Raw genomic sequence first — 24,938 nt, forward strand, 5'->3', positions numbered from 1 at the left:
ACATAGTTTAAACAGCCCATTTGCTGCCCTGGGGTATTAGAAGTCTGCCCAAAGATGACAGAAAAACAACTGTTCACAGATTCTACAACTACACCAATTTTGTGGGTGAAAACTCAGTGCTCTGTAGCAAAATGGCACAATTTGTTTAAAAACATGTTTTGGCATAAAACCTATTTAAATAACAAGACCATAAAGCTTGCTGGCACTTAGACAAGAATGGAAAAAACCCAAGAATCTATTCTAATTTGCACAATTCTAAGAACTAGATTTATATTTTATACTAGTATTAATTTGCATGATTCAACATCTCAAACTACACTTCAAGTACAGATGAAAGCAAGTTACAAACCAAGTCCAGCAGATATTTAAGTCGACTTACTAACTCCCTTCTAGGTTTACTCTCTAGGTGAAAACACAAAACAATAAGGTATCTATCTATAGAAAGTAGTGACTTCCCTTGTTATGTTTCTCTACTCCAGCTCATTAGTATTTCTGCAGTAAACGATACATTTTCACAATTTTTTTTTTTAATTAATGTAAGGGGTTTATATTAAGTAGTTAATGGAATTCTCACTCCTTACAACACATTTCAGCTACTCAGGAAAGGCCAGGGAATGATCTACAAAAAGTCTATACCAGCTAAACTGAGCCACCACTGTCCACAGAGAGGATTTGTTTTTACTAGTTATCATAATGAAATACAGCAATTTAAAAGTAATTTCTAAGTAGCTATCTCATATATATTTTATTAGCTGAAAACCCTGCCACCCAAGATGCCTGATTGTTGTTTTATTTTATGAAAAAACTCAGTAATGATTTTTGAGGTGCTCTCTTGCATTCGAGAGATGTGGGATACTGCCAGGTAACCGAGCTGTTCCGTCCTAAGCAAGTAAGTTCACTGCAAATGGATTAAGATGGGACTTCTACATTTAGAAGTTACAGTTCAGTAAATATTTACACTCAAAAATCATTGCTCAAATGGAAAACCCCCACCATTTACACTTCAAGATGAGATAACTCAATAGAATCTTTGAGAATTAAAAAAAAGTTTTAAAAAAACAGTAAGTACAAAAAACACCAAATAATTTTTAAACATATAAGTACATGCTAACAAGCTGACAAGAAAACTGGTGGAGCTTTGATGTCTTGAATACCTCTGAAATCAGGTCAGAAAACCTTCTGGAATACATTATTTAGGCAAATTAACTGCTTTCAATTTAAGAGTAAATGCGTGAGATTTATCTTACCAGAATACAATGAGGTCAGACTAGGGTTCCTCCATTCTAGCCTTAAGCAACTTATGACTAAATAAATGTTGGCATTAAAAAAAAAAAAAAAAAGCCAACAACCAAAAACCCACAACTAAACCAAAACCAATCCCTTTCTCCAATATTTGAAAAAATAGTATCAGTGAACACATATGGTTTTCAAGTATGTGCATCTTTGGATAGAAAAATCAAAATCTTTGCTATGTAACAAAGCTACGAAGTCTGAAGTGTAAACTTTAAGGTTTCATTAACATAACTGTACTTTTGATCTAGTATCTTTGATAATGAGCTTCACGTATTCAATAAAGTATAAGCCTCGCTGTACTATATAAGAGGAGGTTTTCCAGAAGCATGCAGCTCACTTAACAATTTTGTATGAAAATTGATTTGGAAAGCATGATTATTGAACATACTGTTCCTTTTCCATCTCTCTCTTTTTCTCGTCTTTCCTATAGCATTCCATCTACTGCCAAAGAGACTTCCTTTGGGAAATACTCTGAAAATAACAATTGGCCCTTTTACACCAGTGTTAGGGCTTAGTGAATCAGTAGGGTGATGAGTATCAATCACCACACTGTCAATTATTCTGTCCAGTGGCTATGGCCAGTCAGATGAAGCCAGACAAGTACCCCAGGTGACAAGATCAGAGGCAACGAAAACCAGGACCCTTGGTTTCCAGGATATTTGGAAGATTCTCTGTACATCTCACTGACTGTCTTTCCTACATTGGCTTCATCTTTTCTTTCCGTTAGTCTTCATCTCACTTCCTTGCTCCTTCTCCCCTCATCACACCTCATCTCAGCTCTCTGTCTGTCATTCCACTTTCTTTGTTCAGCTCATCCCTAGTCCATATCCAGGACCTTGCTACCACCTTTGTCAATCTACAATCACTTCTGTACTACATGTAATGCATTTTTCTTATTTTGCATGCCTGTCTTACCCATTTAAATGCTAAAAAACAGTTGGCAATTCCTGCCCTAATATTTATACTACAACTACCACAAGAGAGATGTAATTTCAGCTGACCATTACACACACTGTAACAGACATGAAAACTGTAAGTCCAGCCACAATTCCTTGGCAGGAACACCCCTGCCAGTCTCAACTGGCTTCCTTGTTTTATGGCACAGCTATCTTGTTGCTTTTGTCTCTTCCCATGTGTGGGAAAATTACTTTTGGGGAGGTAGAGGTGGGGTGGAATTAGAGAAAACTGGGACCTAATGGAAGCACAGTATATCACAGAAAGCTTTTTAGAGTAAAACACAGCTGTAGCTTTCAGGATGGCTGGTGTGCACGGAAGCTACACCACCACAGCTCCCTAAGCAACATCAGCACATGCTGATGGGAGTAACGGAGGGATGGAGCAGAGTGGAGACATCACGGCTGGGCTCTGCTGTGCTCCCTGCAGGAATGGGAACTTGATGGCACCACACAGCTGATAAGCTGCATACCAGTTGTCGCATGAAGAATCCATGAGATGTCTATGTCTGAGCCAACCACTGTGGTGAAATTACTTTCCTCAGATGAAATAATCTTATTATAATACTAACACACACCACCATCTCAAAGTTACCTGCCTCCCAGGTACTACTACACCTCACTGGGCACATCACACCAGTCAGCAGCAACAATATGCATGACTAGAGTCACTCAAGCTCTACCTAAGTGTGAAGGAAATGGACTAGTCCTGGACGGAAATAAATCCAAGGGGGTTCGGAATTGTCTCAACTCCCATATTACCCAACTGATTTAGTGATGACAAAGCTAGGTCAAGCTGACCCATACTCTCTAAAGTTGTTATGAATGAAGGGACTTCTAGTCAAGGGAGTTAGCCTTGGGAAGGGTGAAAAACAAAGAACAGAGGGAGAAAAGAACACCATTATCTAAGTTATGCAGAAAAAAGCCTTCAAATAAGGGAAGTTCTGGCTATAAGAGGAGACAGGCTGATAAGGTGTTGCAATCCACTGTCATCAACAGAAAATTAGTTGATAATAGGACAAAGATAACTGTGGTAGTGGGAGATGGGGACCTCCACCTCAAATAGCCCCCCTGAAAGGGGGCAAAACCCTGCTTGAAGAGCATGCATAGTTACTAGAGAACTTCAGTAGTGCTATCTGAGGATGTGTATAAGTTTGCATTAGAAGCGAGAAACTTGTAACCAATCCTGTGTATGATGAATGAATATGCCATGTATTATGAAGTATAAAAAGTGAACAAATGAGGGGAGAAGTTAGGGAAGACTCCAGCATAACTTCTGGGACCAATGGATGGGCTGAACCTGTCTTCTTGCCCATATGGACACCTATTGGGTAAGAACCTTTTTCTATGACTAATTTAACTAGCTGCTATTAGATGGGTTGTTTTAAGCTTGCTTGCAGTCAGTGTTATTTACCACCACCAATCTTCAAACCTTATTCTGTCACAATTATATATTAATAAATATTAATAAAATATATAATATTAATAACATGTGATTATTAATGTAAATAGTAAAATAATATTAAAATATTAATAAAAAGTGTTATTCCCTAACCTGTTAGTGTTAGCCCTTCGTGGGTGCTAGTAGCCACTGGCAGCAGGTAACATTGGAATAAAGCAGGAAGACCTGCTGACAGGTCCACCTTACGGCTGTTGGCACATTTCCCTGAAGTTGTCAGTTGAATCACCCTCCAATCCAGCAGGACTTTCAGGGAAGGGTCTCTCCAACAAGACGCTGACAGACTGGTTGGGCACAAGGGTCTCTGCTTTCCTGGGGCACTGATAGATCAAACACTAGCGGTCAAGAAAATCTCCCCCACCCCAGCCCCTTCACATAACACCATGCAATGAAAACGTTCTGCGTCCAAGAACTGGTAACGAGCACTCATTTCAACTATGGTAAAGCAGGGTTATGCTTATCATACAATTTAAGTGCCTTGCACTTCACCCTTGATTTGAGTACAAGTTATGAGTTTTTATGTGCCATTCTATACTTACGGGTATTGATCGATATCGTACTCCTTATAACCCTTCAAAGCCACAACTGTAAAGACAACAAACACACAGCTGATGGGGACAGGCTTGGAAAGGGGAAAGCGTACAACTCGTCAGTAAACGAATTGGACAAAGCTTCCCAGGGAACTCCAGCTGTATCTTCACTTACAGTCAGCATGCAGTGCTGACAAATCCACTCCTTAATTTTTATGTTTAAACCTTTGTCTGCAATAGTACGAGAGACAAGGGAAGAAAAAGTAATGGCAGAAGACCTTGAAATAAAGATGTTCGCAAGCTATGCTGCGCCAAAAGTAGCTTACCTTTGCTACAGGAACTGTATTCTTTAAGCTAATACAACTAGTGAGTCTGAAGGTCCAGATACAGGAGGCTCAATCACATGAAATTAAAATCTTTTCCATAACCATTTTGCTCATATATACTAAGGCAAAAAGGGCACCTTGTTAAAAAGTCTCCCACGTTTCCCTTACAATCTGAAGGCTATACAAGGGAAAGTCTATGTGGTAAGGACAGCAGATGGGTCAGCAGAACACGTACCCAAACATTTCAAAAAACTGTTGCTGCATGGTAAATGAAGTTGAGCATGTATCAGTATGGATTGCACCATAAACAACCAGCAAGAACTTCAACGAATGAATAGCTATTAGGATGGTGCAACTTATTTCTACCAAATGCACAAAAATTATCTCATCAATCCACCCAAGTGGCCCAACAAGCTTGTAATTTTGGACATTTGCACATTTTGGAAACACACTGGCAAGTATGCCTGACTGGTTCAAAGAACTTTGGTCATTAATTGGATTGAAACATCCATTAATTACCTAGTCCAAAAATACACAGAATTATCCAAGTTAACAGTTTGTAATGAAAAAAAATTTCAATCTTTACCAAAGCTACACAGTAAACAGGCAGAAGGACACAATCATTTGTACCCACTGACATAGTAATACAGACAGAACTAGTTGCATGCTGTTTCTCCTTTCCAAAGTTTCATTACACACAAGAACCACCTAGTTACCCAGTGTGACTGGTTTTAAGCAGGACAGATTTTACACGTGGTCACACAGCACACAAATATAGTACTTGCTCCACTAATCCTGAAATAGGTTGCCAGTCTTCATTTTATAAAAAGGAACAGTCTCTTTGAGCTTTCTAGAAACTTTAAGGCATCAACTGCCTGCCTGTGCCCCCATCTCAATCATGCTGCTTGTAAAAATAAACACAGATTCTCAAATAGTTGTAGCAGATCTGTGAGGACTAACACAAAGATTATCCTTTCACACTGATTTAACAAACACCTCCCTCAAGACACCACTAAAACAGGTCAAATTTACCTATACACACAGTATAATAATATTTCAAACAATATCAAGACAAATATAAACTATTAAAGTATGCTATTAAGACTTTTATATATTTTCCAACACACTCCTTAAAAGTCACATCTTCAATTATCAAAAACTGATGCTTTCAAATTGAAAATATTAAAGTGTTCCTGCTTCTTTAATCTATCCAGAAAAAAACAGCAGTATGAATAGCAAAAGAAGATGTTATTAATAATATCTAATTAACATCTCAAGCCTCCTACTGATTCAGTGCAACCCCAGAAACCCAGGATTTCTGTTGTCTTCAGGCAACAGGGACGGATAGGACATTTCTGGGGAGAGCAGAAAAAAAATGCAGTGAACAGCTGTGTCTGAGACAACCCCTCACAGTCAGAAAAGCTACAAGTTAGCATTAAAAATTTAAGTTTCATGCAATAATCCTTCCATCATTTCAACTTAACAGTGAGGAGAAATCCCAAGTAATTTTGCATCTTAATTTATTCTGCACATCAAAGGAACAACACTAATCTAGGCAGAATGTAACCAAAAGCACAGTTACTGTATAGGTAGCAACAAGTATTTATACTGAAAAGGAAACACTGAGGTTAAGGTTAAAAAAAAATGGGTGCTGCTTCTACTCTTATAAGCAGATGCTCATGTTAATAAGGGTCATGCTTATGTCAAAATTTTAATATTACAGGCAAACAGCTTGCAAAACAGTTGGAATTATGAAAACCCTTGTTAACCATATACTCAAGAATAAAGCTGAGTTTTTTGAAGTTTTGAGTACCTCTTCAATATTTTCTTTCACAATTTAAAAAACCACACTACATTAATTGTGTCCCAGTGGCCATATGTGACGTACAGGAAGGACCAGGAGGGGGGGAAAAGGATGTGAAAAAAATCCCATTTACAGAAGAAATTCAGTTGTATTCTATTCATATATCACTCCATTATGAGTACACCATTATGAGTAGTACCTAGGTACTTTAACCAGAGCATTTGATACTACTTACATAAAGGGAATAACAAAGATGACTATACATCTTTACCAAAAAAAGTGTCAAAACAGTGAATATTGATAATGAAAATAGTGTGTAAGAGTCACTAAAGACCACTCTAAATATTACAGATTAAGTATCGGGCTACTCCATAAACTTTTATACCGCCAACCCCTGTTTGCTTCCCTGACAAAAAATTAAAATAACTTCTTATTGCCGTTGTGAATTCACAGAGAAGTCCAAGTGACTCAACCCTAATATTTACATATCTATGCGCAACTCAACTTGTTCTTCTTTATATGTTGACACTGAAACCCAGGGAAAGGCCAAAAAGAAATAATTACTTCAAAAAGTTGTAATTCTGTACTAGAACTATGTCTGCTAGAACTGATAGGAGGTAAGAGATAATAAAAACACCTATTTCAAAACCAAGCCTATGTTTCTGAGATAATACAAATTCAATTTATAACAAGGGCATATTTTCCCTCCCATGTATAGAAAATAGGTGCACAGCTATCAAGCAGTACGAACTTTTCCTTTTGTGAGTTAAACAGTCATTGTGAGATGAGATATTTTAAATTAGCTGCTGTGCTCTTCTTTCTCAGAATGTTATTTTGTGTTACCATCAGCTGATCGAAAGAAAGGTGACTGCAGCTAAAAGAGTTTTTCCTGCTCTGGCTAGCTTTTATTTAGCCAGACAAGCTTCAATCCAAACCACTGCCCTGATCTTCCTGATCATAAGGCCACACTATTACTAGTGCAAACAAAAGGGGGGCTGGACCATGAAGCCTAACGAGAAATCATACTCTTCTCTTTTGGCAACAGGTCATACTTTGACCATTTTAAAGTGGACATGGCAATACAGCTTCTTTATAATGCAAGGAGATACTACGAGGATCTGCTAAAATATGTCAACTTGTATATCACTTTTACAGAAACCTACAGAACACCTAAGGGAAAAAGAAACAGGCTGTAGCCTCTAAACTGCTTTCTTTCAACGTACTTTATGCAAAAGTAAATTCATATAAAGCTAAAACTATGTGTGCAAAGTATAATTGCAAGCAAATACTGAAATCTTTTTAAAAGTTGGGAAAAGTAAGATTTTTATAAAAAGCATAGTATTTCTGTTGCAACATCAAGAATGATATTGATAAGGCTTATTAAATCTAGACTTACATGAGCAGCATGTTGACATTCTGCAACTTTAACAGTGCTATTTCTAACTTTCATTTACACTGCAGTAAAAGTGTCAAAAATTCTGCACAAATACAGCTTCAAAAATTCCCAAACATTTAGGAACAGGATTAGTAACCATTTAGCCAGTACAGTTTTTTGTTTATTAAAAAAAAAGTCCACTTACTTTTACATTTTCTTTAAAATCAGAACATAAAACTTCACTTAAGTGAAACAGCTTAAATGTCAGGAGCTTAATCATAACTTGTACACTTGACTGATGGAAGTCATTCCCATCATTTTTCAAAAAAGTCGACTACAGATGTCAAGCATCCTTACAAACTCCAGCTCAAGCATTATCCAACTCAGTATTAAATTGTACTTTACAAAACACACAGCATGAAACCTCTCGAAGTTCACAATTTGCTAAACCTGATTATTAAAGTATTCAGCAATAATAGGTACACCATGATTTTTGCTCACACACACCCCCAGCAAAAGATCAACAGCATAAATATCATTTTAGAGCAAGAACATAAACTTTAAGCCTTCATATGAAGTAGCACATTTCACATCTGATTTCTAATGGCACTGCAAGATAAACAGCTTGCTTCCACCTTAAAAACAATATTCAGTAAATTAGAAGGACAGTAGTATGTTTTAAAAACTTAATAAGTATTTCAAGTTAAAAGGATATATTTGAAATGATAACTACATATTGTTTGAAAATATTTTGGCACTGGCACAGAATCTGCAAAGAACAGCCCAAGTTTTAACTTAATTATCCTTTTACAAGAATTGTGGTTTGAGAAAATACAACAACTTCATAAACATAATAATCACTAAGTATAATAGCCTTTGGCAATAATGTTCCAAAGCAAGTTTGGATAATCCAAGATAAACCATGACTCCTACTCTTTCTCTCTGTACTTTTGCAGTTAATATAAAAAATTCAAAAGCAAATGCAAACGGTGTGTCTCAAGACTGTACAAGCACACAAAACACAAGCTTCTGTCAAAGCAACACGTTACATCCAGCAATAATTGAATTGGTCAACAAGAGTATGTTACAGAAACTGCAATCCAACAACAAAATCTGCAAAAGCTACATTATTTTCCAGAACAGAAACAAAGGAACTGAAGAAGATACAGACACAGTTACAGAAGCAGTATGAAATAATCATTATGCTACTTACCGTGCACTTTAATCCTTGGTACTCTTATTTATTTATTGCAACCCCTTTGTCTACACTGGAAGACACCCCAAAACAAAAACACAGGAGCCACTTATCCTTGCCTAACAATACTGCAGGTACGTTGAAAGCAATTTACAACTAAGCAGCATGGTAATTAGCTACTGCTAAGACAGTAAAACACTGTAATTCAAGTTCTATATGTAATAGGTGATATTAGGATAAATTAAGTCAAGTTACCCAAAACTCAAAATACCCTAAAAATCAAGCTTCTTCCTAACTGATTCCTAGTCCCCTTTCTTTATCAGTTCCCATTCAATTCCCTATGCTCATCCACTACCTCACCTTGCCCAGCTCCTACAACTTCTGTTTAACCCCACCAACCTTTAGGCTGCTCACCTATATGAAACACCGCAAGTATCCAAAATCCAGTTCTACATCCGAATTAGATGTGTCCTCTGTAATAGCTGATCATTACGACACACTAATAATTTGCTTATTTTAAACATGATTGTGCTATGATACTGTTGTATAACTTCAAGTAAATTATTTAACCCTGAATATTTCAAAGATTATTAACCTAACATCCCTATGTTCCTTCATAAATTCCAACCCATTTGTTAACTACCTGAATATGGGGTTCAATTTCTGTACATTAACACCTAAATTGCAGTAGGAGAAAACAGTCGGTTTTCATTTAGAAGTCAATGCAGCTTAACGAGTGCTCTGGAAAATAACTAGAGAAGCAAGAACATTATGCAAAGTATGTGTATGATGTTACTTTACTTGGGAAGGAGAGAGGATTTTTATTCACATTATTTCAGTCACCCTATATACATCTATAACATTGCAAGTGAGAGGGCAGCAAACTGTAGTGCAGAAGAGAAAACAAACAGTTGGAAAACTTTTAAATAATACATGATGGAACTACAGGGAGATTATACTCATCGCTTGCTTCTGCTGTGCCAGCAACTGAAAGCCTGTGGTGTGCTGCAAGGAGGGCTGCTGTCAAAGTCTGCAACCTGCCCAGTGATGCAGGCTGACAAAAATTCTATTGCAGCAGAGACAGTGACTTTTGCGGGCAGATCTATCACACTAGCCTACAACAAACAGGATCATGAGCACATTAATCTTCCCCATTCTAACAACCAGCAGCAACATGGATCAGTTAGCCCAGTGATATATTTTTTACATTATTCAATCTAAAATGCATTAATTTTTGGCTGCTGTAGCGATAAATTTTGTTTCTTATAATCACTGAACTAGGGTTAAACTGGATAGAACAAATTTGCATGGGTATGTTAATTTTAGACATCTTCATAACTCACTAGTACTGAAGCAATATCTGAATTCTTTAATCTCTAGCACATCTAAACTTTGCTGGCCATCAGATAGCATAGAGGACAAGAAGTAATCATAAGATCCTCAAGAACTCAGTCTACTACTTGTGTGGTACTGTACATGAGTTATCCAAGAACTTCCCTGGAGAATCATCTATAGCTGACACTTTTGAGAAGTTTGGTTATATTTGCAAGTGTTTAAAATCTCTGCTAAGTCACTACTACAGACTTACAGCATCAATAGTGAAATTTAACCTTAGATGAAGCACATCTACATAAGTAGCTTAGTAAAAAAAAAGAGAGAGTGTACTAAAACAGATGTAAAAATAATGCATAAAATCTATATGAAAGAATGCAGGGCACCACTTAACCCATTGGTACAATTCATTACATTAGGCACAGGCCTACTGTGTGCCTACAAATGCACACACTTCATAAGGAAGGATATACCGTTCTCTTGGAAGTAAAATGAAGTTCTGGGAAGTAGCAACCACCATCACCAAGGAGCCAGTGGATAAATTCATTATCCTCAGAAGGTACCAACCCCCCAACAAAATCCCTACCTCATTCAGGAGACAAACACTGAACCACTCGGGAATCAGCTGCTAAATTGCTGTAGTTCACATCATGGCCTCTTAAAGCAAACAAACAAAAAAATATTGTAAGGCATACTGTAAACTGACTTACAAATAGTTTAATCACGCATGTACAAAATGATTGTGCAAAACAAACTGTAGAAACAAGTGAACTGCCTGCCCCAAGCTATGCTGTCACTATTCTTGACTTAAAATAAAAAACCAAAATCTACTGACATCCAATTTAACTGTTAAAACCTCTCCCAAATGTAAAGCATCTAGGCAAAATGTTGCCATCTAACAACTTAAAAACACATTTAGAGGAAGTGGGAATGATCTACTCACTGCGCATCTGCACCAGCACAAAAACTTCAAGTCTTAGTAATAACACGTTTCTATAAAAATATTTTTTTAAAAAAAAGCAGAAGTCCCTAGTCCCAAATTACACAGTATTTAACAAAAATTGGAATTTTCTTATTCTCTATACCTCTATGTGGAAAAAAAGTGTGATAGGATTTCAGCACAGAGCAAAAGAAACTCAGCTTCTAGGTTTCTGGGATTTTTACCAGATTTCAGTTCAACGGTTTTACTGTCACAAGTAGCATAAAAGCAATATATTCAAATACATATTTGAAACCCAAGGGAAGTTCAAATTAAGTTTGTTATTAGGGTTAGCCTATGAGTAACTCGGCAAGTAGCTTTAAACATACAAAATTTAACACCACACATTTTGGTGACAGTTTTAACTACATTTTATTCATAACTCTAGACTTGCATTTCAAAGACAACACCCCCTTACTCTTTCCAGTTTTATGTTCTTTTTACACTCCCCTGTGTAATTACAAAATTTCCTGTAACTACCAACCTCAAAGTAGTCTATTCATAATGAAAGGTAATCAATGATGTGACTTCACTGTGAAGTTGTGTTTGGTATTGGATTTAATTCATAGAAAGCCTTTCCAATGAGTGTAAAGCAAGATCCTTCTAAAAATCACTAACAGTCAGCACACAATATTTACTATTTGAAGTCATATGTAAAATACTTTTACTGTTCACCATACACTGCTACACTTTAATATTCCATCGTTCCAAGCATTCTTCTGTGATATTTCCTTGTTTATTTGGAAGTCAAGAATACAGAAGGCTTTCTGAAGCTGCAATTCCCTTGGTATAGCACACTTGAGAAATAACATCTCGTACAGAAGAAAAACTAAAATCTAACTAAACATCATCACTACTGTATTTCACTTATTCCTCCTTAGCGGACAAGGAAGTTTTATATAATTCATATACAAGAGTTTACATTCTTTTCATTTCCTGGGTTATGTCCAATTTTTGACAATCTGAATGCTAGTATTTCTATAGACTAATGATGGAGCAGAACACAAAGCTGAAAGCACCCAAGGGATGGAAAGAGAGCTGAAGATTTTCTTTCTATAAAAAAGTGAACACTAGCTGTTCCCTTCCACATCCTACACCAACCCACCCACCCACCCCACAATTTTAGCTATTAATCAACAATAAAAGCTATGTTAATTTGCGTAACTCCATTAGAAGAAAAAACAAACCCCACACGCATCTAGGTCACACACTTTTATGTGGGACATCGGAAAGCAACATCAAGAAATACAACCTGCCTATTCTAGACATTTTGACATCTAATAGCAGGATTAGAAAACAAGTCTTATTTCCATTATGTTTATTTTCTTGAAAAAAACCTAGAACTGTATGTAATCAAGCACTACAGCAGTTCATAAAACACTGTCAGACAGTTCCAAAATAATTATCTACTAAATGCGTAGCACGTTGAAACAAACACTTAACTGTTTTGGTGCAAAAGCCTAAAACTACACATTTCATGTACAATATGAAAACTTATGATAGAACACTTTGTAAGAACCCAGTGTGCCAGCCTCAATGCACTGCTCACAAGTAAGTCAGCACTAGAGCAAATCAATCTAACAGTACCATTGCAACTAGTCATCTTATAATCAATGCAAAGTAGTTTAACATATCACATAACAGCTAATTAATATCATTCTACTTACTAGTATAAAGTATCTCACAGTAGTCAACGTTTAATTAAGAGCTTTCCCTAGAATACAGCACTCATCACTAAGTACTTCAGTCTGTCCTCAGCACCTCAGCTGAACAAGTTTCCTCCTCTTCAGACATCTTTCTACTCTGAACTACAAAGAAATCATCCTTCCTAAGGAGAGCTTATGACCAGTAAATTCCACCTGACCACCATATGCTTAAACCCAACCTTATTCTCCCAACTATCTCACTGTTTTGTCACCTATAGTTCAATGAGAATTCAAAAAACTAAGCAAACTCTTACATGAATCAGGATCTAAATAAAGAGCCACTCAAAACTGTGTTCCAATTTACTTAATAAATAAAGAGTATAGCAAGTTATCAGAGGTGAGATGTGAACATAAAAATTAATTTAACTGCTTGCCAATTCATTTTTTACATGCTTGTACCTGTGAACCTTGACACTTTACAAATATTTAAACCTGGACACAAACATTCACAGCTTGCCTTAGGCTGAGACCTAGGGTAAATCAGAGATGCTTATATCCTTGGGGAGGGAAGACAGGATGGGGGACAGGCTTTAATATAAATAAGTGTTATTGACTTAATTTAACATCAGCTGTGAAGAATTCACAGAAAAATGCTAAACTGGTATGGTATTGGCACAATCAAACTTTCCGAAAGGTAGTTTTCTTCTTAATTTCACACTACTGATAATATTAAACTACTTTTTGCTTTGATATGAAACTATTTAAAAACCATACCATTTAAAATTAGTAATTTACATCCATTTAACAAATATAAGCCTACGTTACAGCTGACATCATAAATACAAATCCTTCAAGAGAAGTAAATCTAAATTTAGCAGACATATATGAAGCTGTGCTCTACGAAACAAGTTTATAGGGACTTAACAGAACACGGAACCCTGAAGTAGGAAGAAATAAATATTTATTAAGCAAACATACTGACACTTACGGACTAAAGTCATAGTAAAGAAAACACATTTATGAAGGTCAGATGATCCACATTCACTGTAGGCATTGAAAATCTAAGACAAATAACTTGAACTTTAGATTTTGAAGGGCGCTTTGTTGCCCTTACTAGTAGAAATATTTCGAGACCTTAAGTGGCCATAAGCACCTTAAAGTAACAGTCATAATATACACTTAAACCCAAAGAGTCTTACAGAAACTAGAAGCTTATCTAAGTTTCTGGTGTATGTTGTACCTCTGAGACAAAACACACATTGCTCTAGAACTACAGACCCAGAAGACAAGCTGGAAATGCTCTCCTGTTAATCAGAAAAAATTCTGGAAATTGGGGAGGGAGGATGTAAGCCCTAGATAAGAAAGGTTCACCCATGTACCTGTCCACCAAAAAAAGGAGGAGGGAAGGAAAAAAAAAAAAAGTTTGTCCAAATCCTATATAGCACATTCCCTTTTTCCCTTCCTGTATACATTCTTTTCTAGTCCAGCAATTTTTAGGAATGGAGCACACTCTGAAGTTGCAAGGCTGACCAGTTGGCATATATTACTCAGAATTTCTGGAAATACAGGCAGAACAATGTTATTACAATAATACTCTATAAATACCATAAAATTCAAGTTCAGAGAACAACTTTTTGTATGATATTGTATTTAGTATTAGCTTGTTCATTACTTTTTAAGATCTAAGATGTCTTAACCAAACACCTTTTAATAACAAAGACTAACATAATAGTATTCTTCCTAACAAACTACAAGGGCAAAGAAAGCTCTTTCAGAAACCGAATACTATCACCTAAAACATACACAATAAATGAAGAAAGAGACAGCTATCATCAGAAGGATAATAAAGTTGGCAATCATATTCACACAGAGCATCCAAACATTTGCCAATTAAATGCTTTTAAGAATCTCTAAAGTGGGGGCCAATTATTTGAGAATGTAAGACTACCTCTGGTCTAGCTGCACAAATACTATATAGACAAATAGGAAACATCCCGCTTACTTTAGCATTTACATTTGTACACCTGAGAATTAACACTAAAACTACCACTGCCCTAAGTCCTTTTACATTTATAGCAATACAAATTGATGAGTTAACACATACACCGCACTCTCAATTTTAAGGTATGAAATTCCACTCAGATTTTAAGAGAATGAAATACAAAGCAGCTACCATGACCCACAAGAGATCCATGATGATTTAACTCTACTATCCTAAAACATTTCTAAGTCAGGTACAATGAGCTATATGTTAAATTTTATTTTAACTATTATAATTGTTTTACTTTTCCATTGTATTACCAGCCAAAAACATTCAAATAATGAGGAGCTCCAAGAGTTTAACTTTATTAAAAAAAATCCACCACAAATAAAACACAAGTCACAAAACATTGTGACCTAAAGTTTCATGAGACAAGAAAAAAATATAAGTATTTGAGTCCCTTGGATTTCCTTATTAAAAAAAAATATTATTACTTCTGTTAATATTAGCTTTAGTTCTGCAATGAGACGTTCAAAACATTTATGGTAATAAGAAACACTGCAAGGAAATGCAGCACTGAATGAAGGCACGTTGAAGCTCTACAAAGACATGAAGTAACCTCAATAAAGGAGATAGCATGCAAAATTTCTATGAACACTGCACACCTCGACATTAGTGGGAAGAAGGTACAAAAGAGGGGAAGATGCTTGCAGCAAGCAGTACTGGAGATGCCAAAGAGGGACAACGCTGTGACAGCCAGGCAAGTTACCCTACATGCTGTCTCCTGTGATTCCCACAAAGCTAAAGCAGCTCAGCTATATGCTCTATAAAAAGCACAACTACACTTTGAAAATGTAAATAAATGTTTTGATTGTATTATTGTACCACCTGACAAATGCATATTAACAACTTTCAATTATAATATTGCAGTGATTTAAAAGATCATACTTTATTTAAACTAAAATTTGTAATCTAATTATATGCTTCAGTCAGTGTTTGAGTAACTGAAAAATACAGACAGCTACAAAGAAAGGAGTGTTACACCCTCTGCTTCTAATGGTTGGCTGAAGAGGCTAAACTTGTTGAGTGACACACCAAGGGGGAAAAAAAAAAACATCCCCTTGTGTTCCAGTATGATTTCTTAAAAAGAAAAGTAACAACAACTGTGCTTTAAAGGAGTAATTAAAACTGTTATATAATTTTTAAATGCATAAATACAACAACTTCTAAGATGTCAGAAGAATCTTAACATACTTCCCTGAAGAAGTAGCCCTCCCTCTGTTTGCTTGGTATCTTAATTTGCCTTTGGTTTCAAAACTCCAGGCTTGCCAAGAGCTATTCCTTTCAAAACCTCAGGAATTCCATTACTAGTTTTAAGCTAAATTAAAGGAAAATAGAAGCATTCAACGCATGGCAAAAGTATGCACAAAGTGTTTGTTGATACTCATAAATAGACTGAAAAATTCAGACATGTCTGAGGGATAGCTGCTGCACAGTCAGCTCTGTTTTGCTCTGCTGCGCAGCTAAGGAAAGAGCTACTGCTGTCATTTCAAAAAAGCTCAGCATAAGATACATTGCTGCCAAAATTGAACACAGCACTAGATCATTCATTTTTCACTTTAAGTTTATATATAAACCAAAGTTTGCACTCGGGGGGGGGAGGGATGTCAGGGAGTAGTGGGAGCTTCCCCTTTAAAGCTCCTGCTTCAACACCTCCATTTGGAAAAAACATGTCACACTATCCTAAGGCATGGCAAAACCAGTCAACTCTCCACCCTCAAAACATCTTGCAAGTCATGAAATAAGACATTCCATGTCAGAAATACATCTAATATTGTGCTGATACATATCTTTCCAATGTTCACATAATGGGTCCCTTCCAACTTGCAATATTCTATGATTCTAAACAAGCAGTATTACTATTATCATTTTTACTGACTAAACTATGGTAAGAATGAGATGTCCCCACCTGCATATAGTGCCAGGTGTCATACTAACACACAGGATGATAATATCCCTGTACAAAGCATTTAAGAAAATGTGTTTGAAAGACAAATGCTTCATTTGTGTCAAGGTGAGTAATCCCAGCAGATAAACTACTACACAGTTTAACTTCTTTGGCAGCAGCCACAGGAAGACAGTGGAAATATCAACACACTAGTTTAAACTGCAGCTCCAGAAAGAGATCAAAATTCTGTATCTTCCGTTACAAACACAGGAATACAGGTACCAGCACACAGGAGAGAGAGTCTATTTACCCTTGAAAAGGCAGGAAATTAAAGCAACTTTTCACCATTGAGTCAGCACACAGTAATGGACCAGTGGTTTACAGTAACCATCACCACTCTAGGAATGACAGCAGCATCTCCTCAACCCTGCCAGGACCAAAAGCACTATGGAGAAAAGCCAAGGGAAAGAAGTCAGTTCTTCAAACTAAAAACATGGTGCCCCAGTCTCTCTGGAGTCTGGGGTACTGTCCAGGAAAACTATCACTATCTCAGATATGCCAGCTGCCCTGTAGTTCTGAGCTTTTATTACAAGCATAGGCAATTCATACAGTATTTCTGAATCACATTTTCCTCAACAGAAAAGTAACCCACACAGGTACAAGAAAAAGCTGAAGAGCAAGATATACTTGAGCACCTTTGCCATAAGATACACATTTATCATAAATAAAGGAAAAGAAAAAGGATAAGCTAAAACCTAAAGTAGGGATCTTTTTTAAAAATTTTGGTCCAAAAACATACCAAAACAGAGGTGCTTCTACCAATAGCCAATACTGAACCTGAAACTTTACAGCAAAGAAAAAAAAAGTTCCATCAGAAGAAGTGGCAGGTCTAGTATCTGTGGCTGATGCTGGAAGCTGAAGTAAATAAAGGTGGCCGCCCAGCACGGGCAGCTGTGAAAGCAACAGCACACAACACGATTTTACACTTGCAGTCATTCAGAGGAACACATTGCTTAACACAGATATCAGTATTACTTTGTCGACTGAGATTCAGGCAAAAAGTTTAGGGATTATCCCCGACCACCTGAGAAGTCAGTGACAGATTAAACACAGCCCCTGACAAGAAGCTTCTCATCTCACCACCCCACATATGAATGTGAAAGCATTTCAGAAGAAAAAATAAGACATGAAATTAAAGTACTCTAAGACAAGAGAAGGAAACAGTCAGTAATCACAACGCCATTTCCACTAATTAGAAAAGAATGCATATAGTCAGTCCCAAACATGCAATAATCATGAAATTTTACTGTATAAACATCAGAAGTTATTAGTTCTTTTTATTAAAGCCAAGAAGTAATTACTCATGTTGTCATTTCAAGCTTGAGAGAAAGACTGAAATTCTGGAGAATCACATGGCTTCAGGAAAATAGGCCTCAGTAAAGACTGAACTAAATTGGTTGTCATGATTGTTGCCACCCTGCCAGAAGCAGTGAAGAGGAAACCAATTTGAAGAGTACACTATATTTGGAGAATACATGACATACACACACACATTTATATGCATACATACTTCTATGAGAAGACAGCACACACCAGTTTATCACCAGTTGAAGTTCAAAAAGAATGTTCACATCTAACACTGGTTGCACAGAAGGGCCAACAAGAATAGATGATGCTTAAAGAGTGCAAAATTCCAAGTCTGCTATTATTAGGAGTGGTGTTTTACAACGTACACACAATTAAAAAATACTATCTGCATATGCTGTGTGAAATTACTCCTCTGGACAGCAGTTTTCAGCCAACAGCGCTTCAAATAGCTTTGATAAAAACCAACACTATTCAGCAGCAGACGAAAAAAAAAAACACCCCACTATATTTGTTTCAAAAAATTTCACTGGAAAGCTGCAGATAGGTCATCTCTTCCAGCAGTAGCTACTGCCCAGAGTTACTCATCACCACCCATCAAAGAGAGGTTACCACCCATACAGACTTGCAACAGAGTAAATCGTGTAAGAGCACACTAACCTGCTTCAGGAAAAATTAATCAAGGTAATTAAGTAACTGACCAGTGAAGGTAGATCTAATACTGTCCATTTAACTGCTGATTATGCCTAAAGCACCCAGCACTGCACACACCTTCCCCTATGGAAAGGATCATTAAGTATGGTAATCTATAGCACAGCAGTCAAGACAAATGGCTGGGGGACACAGTATCTACGATTTTCACAGATGTTTGCAAAAAACCCAAAACAAACCCACACCAAAAAAAAAACCCCAATGCTATCCATATTCTTAAACATCAAGTATGACTTCTGAGATAGCCTGAAAGCCTTAAGACACTTTGAAAACCACAAACCATTAGTTACTCAAGAAGAAAAGTCACACACTGCCTCCTAGGAAACTGTCTGAAGCTATAATATATGACTTTGGTCAGCCTCGTAATTTTCATGGGTTTGTTGAATTATTATTTTTTTTTAATCTACCTATTACTGCAAAATACCTTGCAGTTTTTTTAGTGGACACTGATCACTATTGTTTCTGATTTTAGTCTTTTAGATTTTAAAACTCAATATACATGCTGAACAAATTCATTGTTTCAAGAATTTGAGGGATGAACAGCAGTTATAAACCGGAGCATATTTTTCCCATTAAGTACTGCTAAATGAAACAATAGGTACCAAATAAAAATACTAAAAAAAAAAAAATAGTTACCATACAATACTATACAAAAGGCCAGATTCTTCCCTCAAAATCCCTTCAAGGTACATAATGAAATCAGAGACATGCTGCCATGGATTAAGGGGTCTTAGATGTAAAATATGCCCATGAACCATAACTGAACAATGTCTTCGAACCCTTAGTGCTGCACAAGCTTAACTTCACTGAATTAGGTCACTATGGAATACACTTTAAACTGGCATAATGTGTCACTGTCACCAAAAGAAACAGACACACCCTGCTCCCCTTTCTGCTTGCTTCCACCCCCATCTTTGCGCCAGCACAAATGTTTGTGCAAGCAAACTGATCCAGCTTAAACCTAACCCTCCCCTCCCTGCCCCTCCCCCAAGTTCGTTCAAACCTCAACCCAACTCACCACATAACCATACAAGTATTTGCCTGCACAAAGGAGGAAGCAGCAGAGCGGGGTGGAAACAAACAGGACCGTGTTTTTCAATGGCGGAGCTGGTCTATGCCAGCTGTACAGCCATGCAAAGCAGTAGGTTGCAGGCTGGAGTCCCGTAACATCAGTCTCAGTGTTCAGGCCCACACAGTGCCACTCTGCCCCTCCCTCGCTCGGACCCCACCTCTGCGCTCACCCCACCACTGACAGGTGTGCAACTGCAAAGCCAGTCGGTTCAGGGTGCTAGGTCAATTAAAAACAATTAAAAAAAAAAAAAAAAGGAAAGAAAAAGAAAAAGAAAGAAAATGTTAGTTTTCAGCCAGTTCAGCTACCTGAACCAGCTCCCCATTCAGTCCTTACCAGCACAAGGAAGAGAGAGAAGGAAGGAGGCTGGGACGGTGGAAAGTCCAGTTTTGATCAGCTCGTGATGCTGTGGAAACACACTCATACACCACTACATTTTACATTCAAACTTGCCAGAGCAGCTGAACATGATTATTATAATTCATTTGTTCCTAAGACTAAACCTTGTCCCAATGTTTTTCAGAAACCTAAGCTGCCACAGTCCACTTGGGCACAAGTGTGGCCAGTTCACTACATCAACCAATTTCACTCTCTGTGTTTAATAAAATGAAGATAGAGCACTAGTTACTCTGACTTAATAATACTTCCACCAGATATTCTTTTTAATATCACTGATTAAATCACCTCAGATATTTGTTTAGGAAGAACATACACATAATAAAACCAACACAGTCATGGTAAGTATTATCTTAATGATAGTTTAGTATTTACAAGGAATTTAAACAATGATTCAGCTGATTAAAGTGGTCTTACAAACCTCTCTGCTCAGGAGTGAATTTTACGTGCTATTCAGAAAGTTACTTTGTTTAAACTACAAGACCAAATGGTCACAGAAGTGAACAGAATTCATTTTGATGAGTTCAGAATCAGGCCCCTGATATACATGCATATAGCGACTTTCAAAGTAATTTTTGAACAGTGAAGTAACATAGGAAAGAGTACAGACAGTTAGTTTGCTAACTTTCAAAGAACAGAATTTATTACTAGATCATGGATTTAGCAGGGAATTATTTCCATGGCAAGTAAATATATTTGTTTATGTTCATCTAGTAACAAAGAAAAGTTAATCATATCAACTCAAAAGACAAAACATTACAGTTCAAGAAGTGTGTAACTGAAGTGCAGAATCAAGATTCACATATCTGCAAACTAGGTTTTCCAAGTGCCATTGATGATTTTCCAGGTTATGAAAGTCTTCCCCTTTTGTACAAAAATATTCTTCCACAAACTACCACCTGCCCACTGCAACAATTTAAGGCAACAATTTAAGACAACCTTTCTTGTCTGTAACAGAAATTACTTGTACAATGAAAAAGCACTCTGCCCATAAGAACTATACAGAAATGAGAACAGTTTATTTTGACTATAACTCATCACCAGCATTTAAGGCAAGACACTGAACTGGAAAGTGAGCAAAACCCTTGAAAGCCATTTAACCAGATACATATAAAACTGCTGGTATACTGTTCCAACAAGCATTTCCAAAGCATTCTTGACACAGAGGCAAATAAACTCAGGGAATCTCAGTCAATGAATAACATTCTTAATCACTTTCCATTTGGAGGTGCAGTTAACACTTTTTGGATTTGAACTGGTGATTTATACTGATACAGGTTTCTTTTTAAGCAGGCAGACACAGGTGTGCTTTTAAAATGCACTTACTAACGGAGGAAAACAATTAACTTCCCTAGCAGCTCTGCTGACTTTAACAAGCAAACAGGATGTTTACTGGATCTGAACACATATGTCTTAGTATGAAATCACTTTTAATACAGCAATAGATCTTACAAAAATTAGTTTTTCACTCCCCTAAATGCAAATATGTTATAGGCCTAGCAGAGCAGACTTAATGACAGATTCATAATGTAGAACTACTGCCAACACTAACACCATTATGCAAAGATAAAAAATAGTTATTCAGAAAATTTTGTTGCTCATTACACTAAACGTCACCTTGTCACAAGCACTTTAAGTAAAAAAAACAGGCTAAAAAAATCAAACTATTAAAAAATGTCACAAAAAATCTGTTAAAAATATTAATATCAATTGCAGTTGCAGTTGGCAACTTTTTCAACACTTACTAAAATCAACCCTGATTTCTAAGGTATGTATTCATAGCAAGAACAGTATTCTTTTCAACTCACAGCCCAACAATGTTGCTAGTGATTTCTAATCACCATTATCACTTCTTACACATCAACACTGAGAAAGACACAGTGACCAGGAAGATGAGAAAACGTGCTTTCACTTTCCAAAAAATCAGGTTTAGACACAGAACCGAGTCGAACGAGTACTAAGACACCTTTTGACCTTTCCGACTCTTCAGATCGTCCTTGCTACATCTGCATCTCGGGATACGTCAGAGGAAGGGGAGTTTAAAATGATCAGCCAGGTATCACTTTCATTCCTACAGGCAGCACCACTTTGAAAAGCCCGGCGTCTCCCCCTGCCCTCCGCAGGCGCTGCCGGCTGCCCCAAACCCACCGGCCCCCCAGAGCGCTCGATGAGACTCGGAGGTCGCGCCCCGAAAGCCCCCGGACCTGCTCGGCGACGAGGAGCACAAGCCGCGCTCGCCCCCAGCCGCATGCGGCCCAAGCGGCTGACCCAGGGGAAGGTGCGAGCGCCTGACAGGTCACGCACCGCGCAGCGCTCACCGGGCGGGCGGCCGGGCCCCGCACCAGCCCTGCCCCGGCACACCGCCCGCCCGGGCACCTCCGGCGCCGCCTCTTTTGTTTTTAAACCGACGCTCCGCTCAGCCACCCCCGCTCCCTCCCGCCCGCCCCAGCCCCACGGCGAGGCGGCGATCCCACACACACACACACCCCGCCCGCACACCCCTCCCCGTGCCCCGGGCTGCCCCCGCCCCGGGGGGCTCCGGCCGCCACCCAGCTCCCGCCGCCCGCACAGCCAGCCCCCGCACCCCCGCATCTCGGACGGGGAAGGAGGGCAGGTCCCACGGCAGCGCACGTCCCAGCCCGGCTCCCACGGGAAGGGGCGAGACACGGGGCTGCTCCCGCCCACGGACGAGCCCGGCCCGGCCCCGGGAGCCTGCGCTGCCACCCCCTCCCAGCGGAACCGGCTGGGCACCCCCACCGGGCGGTGGGGGGGGGGGGGGGGGACGGACGAGGCGGCGGAGGAGGGAGACGGACCGGCACCTACCTCCGCCATGCGCCCCGCCCTGGCCGCCGCGCCGAGCCGGCCGGGCCGCCTGTGACGGGCGAGACGGCGGCCCCGCGTCGCGCCGCGGGTAACGGCTGCGCCTCCCGATAGCGGCAGCAACAGGGCCTCGCTCTGGGCCGGACTCTGCCCGCGACAACTTCCGGGGCACGACGCGAACGCTTTCCGGGGGCAGCGGCCAAGGGGGCGGGAGCAGCGGGCGGTGCGCCGGGGGAGCTCGCGCGCCGCGGGGAGCCGTTGGGGGCGCGCGCGGGCGGCGGCGTCCCCCTCACCCGGCCCCGACCCCGCAGCCGGCAGGGCGTCTCCGGGGAAGCAGCCCGCAGCCGGCAGGGCTTCTCCCGGCCCCGGCCCCCCAGCCGCAGGGCTTCTCCCGGGCAGCGGCCCCGCAGCGAAGTGCGCGCTTCAGAGCGGTGCGGGGGCCGGCTGTGAGGGAGGCGACCACGAAGCGGGTCTTACTGATTTCTGAGGTAAAAGAAAAAAAAAAAAGCAAGCAAGCAAGCTGTAACTGCGCGCACAGCTTTGGAAGGAAACGGCTCAGTCAGTTTGGTTTGGTTTGGTTTAAATTTCTTTCGAGGCAGTTGCGTTGTGCCCGATGTCACAGTGTTGGCTTAGAGACTGTCACGGTAACTGCTCCGCTGCCGCTGAAGCTGCCGTTTCGGTAAGGCGCGCTACCCGCACCCGAAAGCGAAGGTGGGCGGTGTGTATGGTAAAGGTACAGCAAAAAGCGGTGTGGGAAGCAAAAAGAATGAGAGAAGGTGCTACAACTGCGTGTTTTGCAGGATTGTGGAAACACTTAACAGTCCCATTAGCCAGTGCAAAAAACCCACCACGTTTGAGTGTCGCTACCCATATGATGTCTGTTGCCTGTTTACAGACCAATACATGTGACGGGTCTTGGGCCAGAAAACCTTGTAGTGTATAATTAATTATGGATGTATAATTATTGCCCCAACATGCACACAAATGCATTACTTGCAGTTAGAGGAGCTAGCAGCCTGCACAAAACTTACAGCTTAGTCTCAGATCATGCTACATACGTTTCCCTCTTGTTGTTTAACTTCTTTGGCCTTGCTGTAGCGTTTGACCTCTCTGCCAGACAGTGCCTGGCAGTGAGTTATTTCACAGAATTGGCCTGCCTGTGCAGCTTGCTTTCTCAGGGGTCGTGCAACTCATGTCTTTCTCACTTCATAGATGTTTTGGATCTATGACGTACTGGTTGCTGGTCGTATCTACAATCGTTTTGTCATATCTAGCTCTGTCTAGATGCTGTATCAATTACTAGTCTTTTGAAGATCGCATAGTTGCTCACAAACTTCTGCAGATATGAACTTCCATTGCTTTAAGTCCTTTGGTGGCATCTTCAGTTCTGTTAGATCTGCCTAAACTTTCTTTAGATCAACTTTGAAGTCGGAGACCTCCTCTGTTGTTTCATTATAGCTCATATTCTCTCTTTTTAGAAATTAGATAGTGCTACCACCTTCAAAGCTTTTCTAAAAGCGGTTAGCCCATAGCTAAAATTTGTGAAATTATTATTTTAGTAGTTAAACATTTCAATTTGTTGGCTTGGGAATTTCTTATATGGTCTTACACAGTGGCTACCAGGTGTCCTAAATGCATGGTTTTTCTGAAGCAACAAAAGCAGTCATACATTTCGTTGTTCTCTGATTTATAACTGGCTTATCCAATTAAATGTTCATTTTAAAGGCATTAAATTTTAGTACTATTTAGAATTAAG

General features: G+C 39.1%; 1 protein-coding gene across 2 annotated transcripts in view; it reads right to left on the reverse strand.

The window, feature by feature from the left end:
* FRS2 (fibroblast growth factor receptor substrate 2) overlaps window positions 1-23,343 on the reverse strand; it is a 58,251-nt gene extending 34,908 nt beyond the window's left edge. The window contains exons 1-2 of one of the 2 annotated variants that reach the window (XM_055807302.1): window positions 23,186-23,343; window positions 10,854-10,924 (exon numbers count right to left, since the gene is read on the reverse strand). The gene's annotated coding sequence lies outside the window, so the exon portion shown is untranslated. The remainder of the gene's footprint in view (window positions 1-10,853; window positions 10,925-23,185) is intronic. The other variant, XM_055807303.1, reaches the window with a different exon arrangement.
* Window positions 23,344-24,938: the final 1,595 nt, after the last annotated feature.

This window comes from Falco peregrinus, chromosome 6, assembly GCF_023634155.1.
Source record: "Falco peregrinus isolate bFalPer1 chromosome 6, bFalPer1.pri, whole genome shotgun sequence".
In the NCBI taxonomy this organism is placed as follows: domain Eukaryota; kingdom Metazoa; phylum Chordata; class Aves; order Falconiformes; family Falconidae; genus Falco; species Falco peregrinus.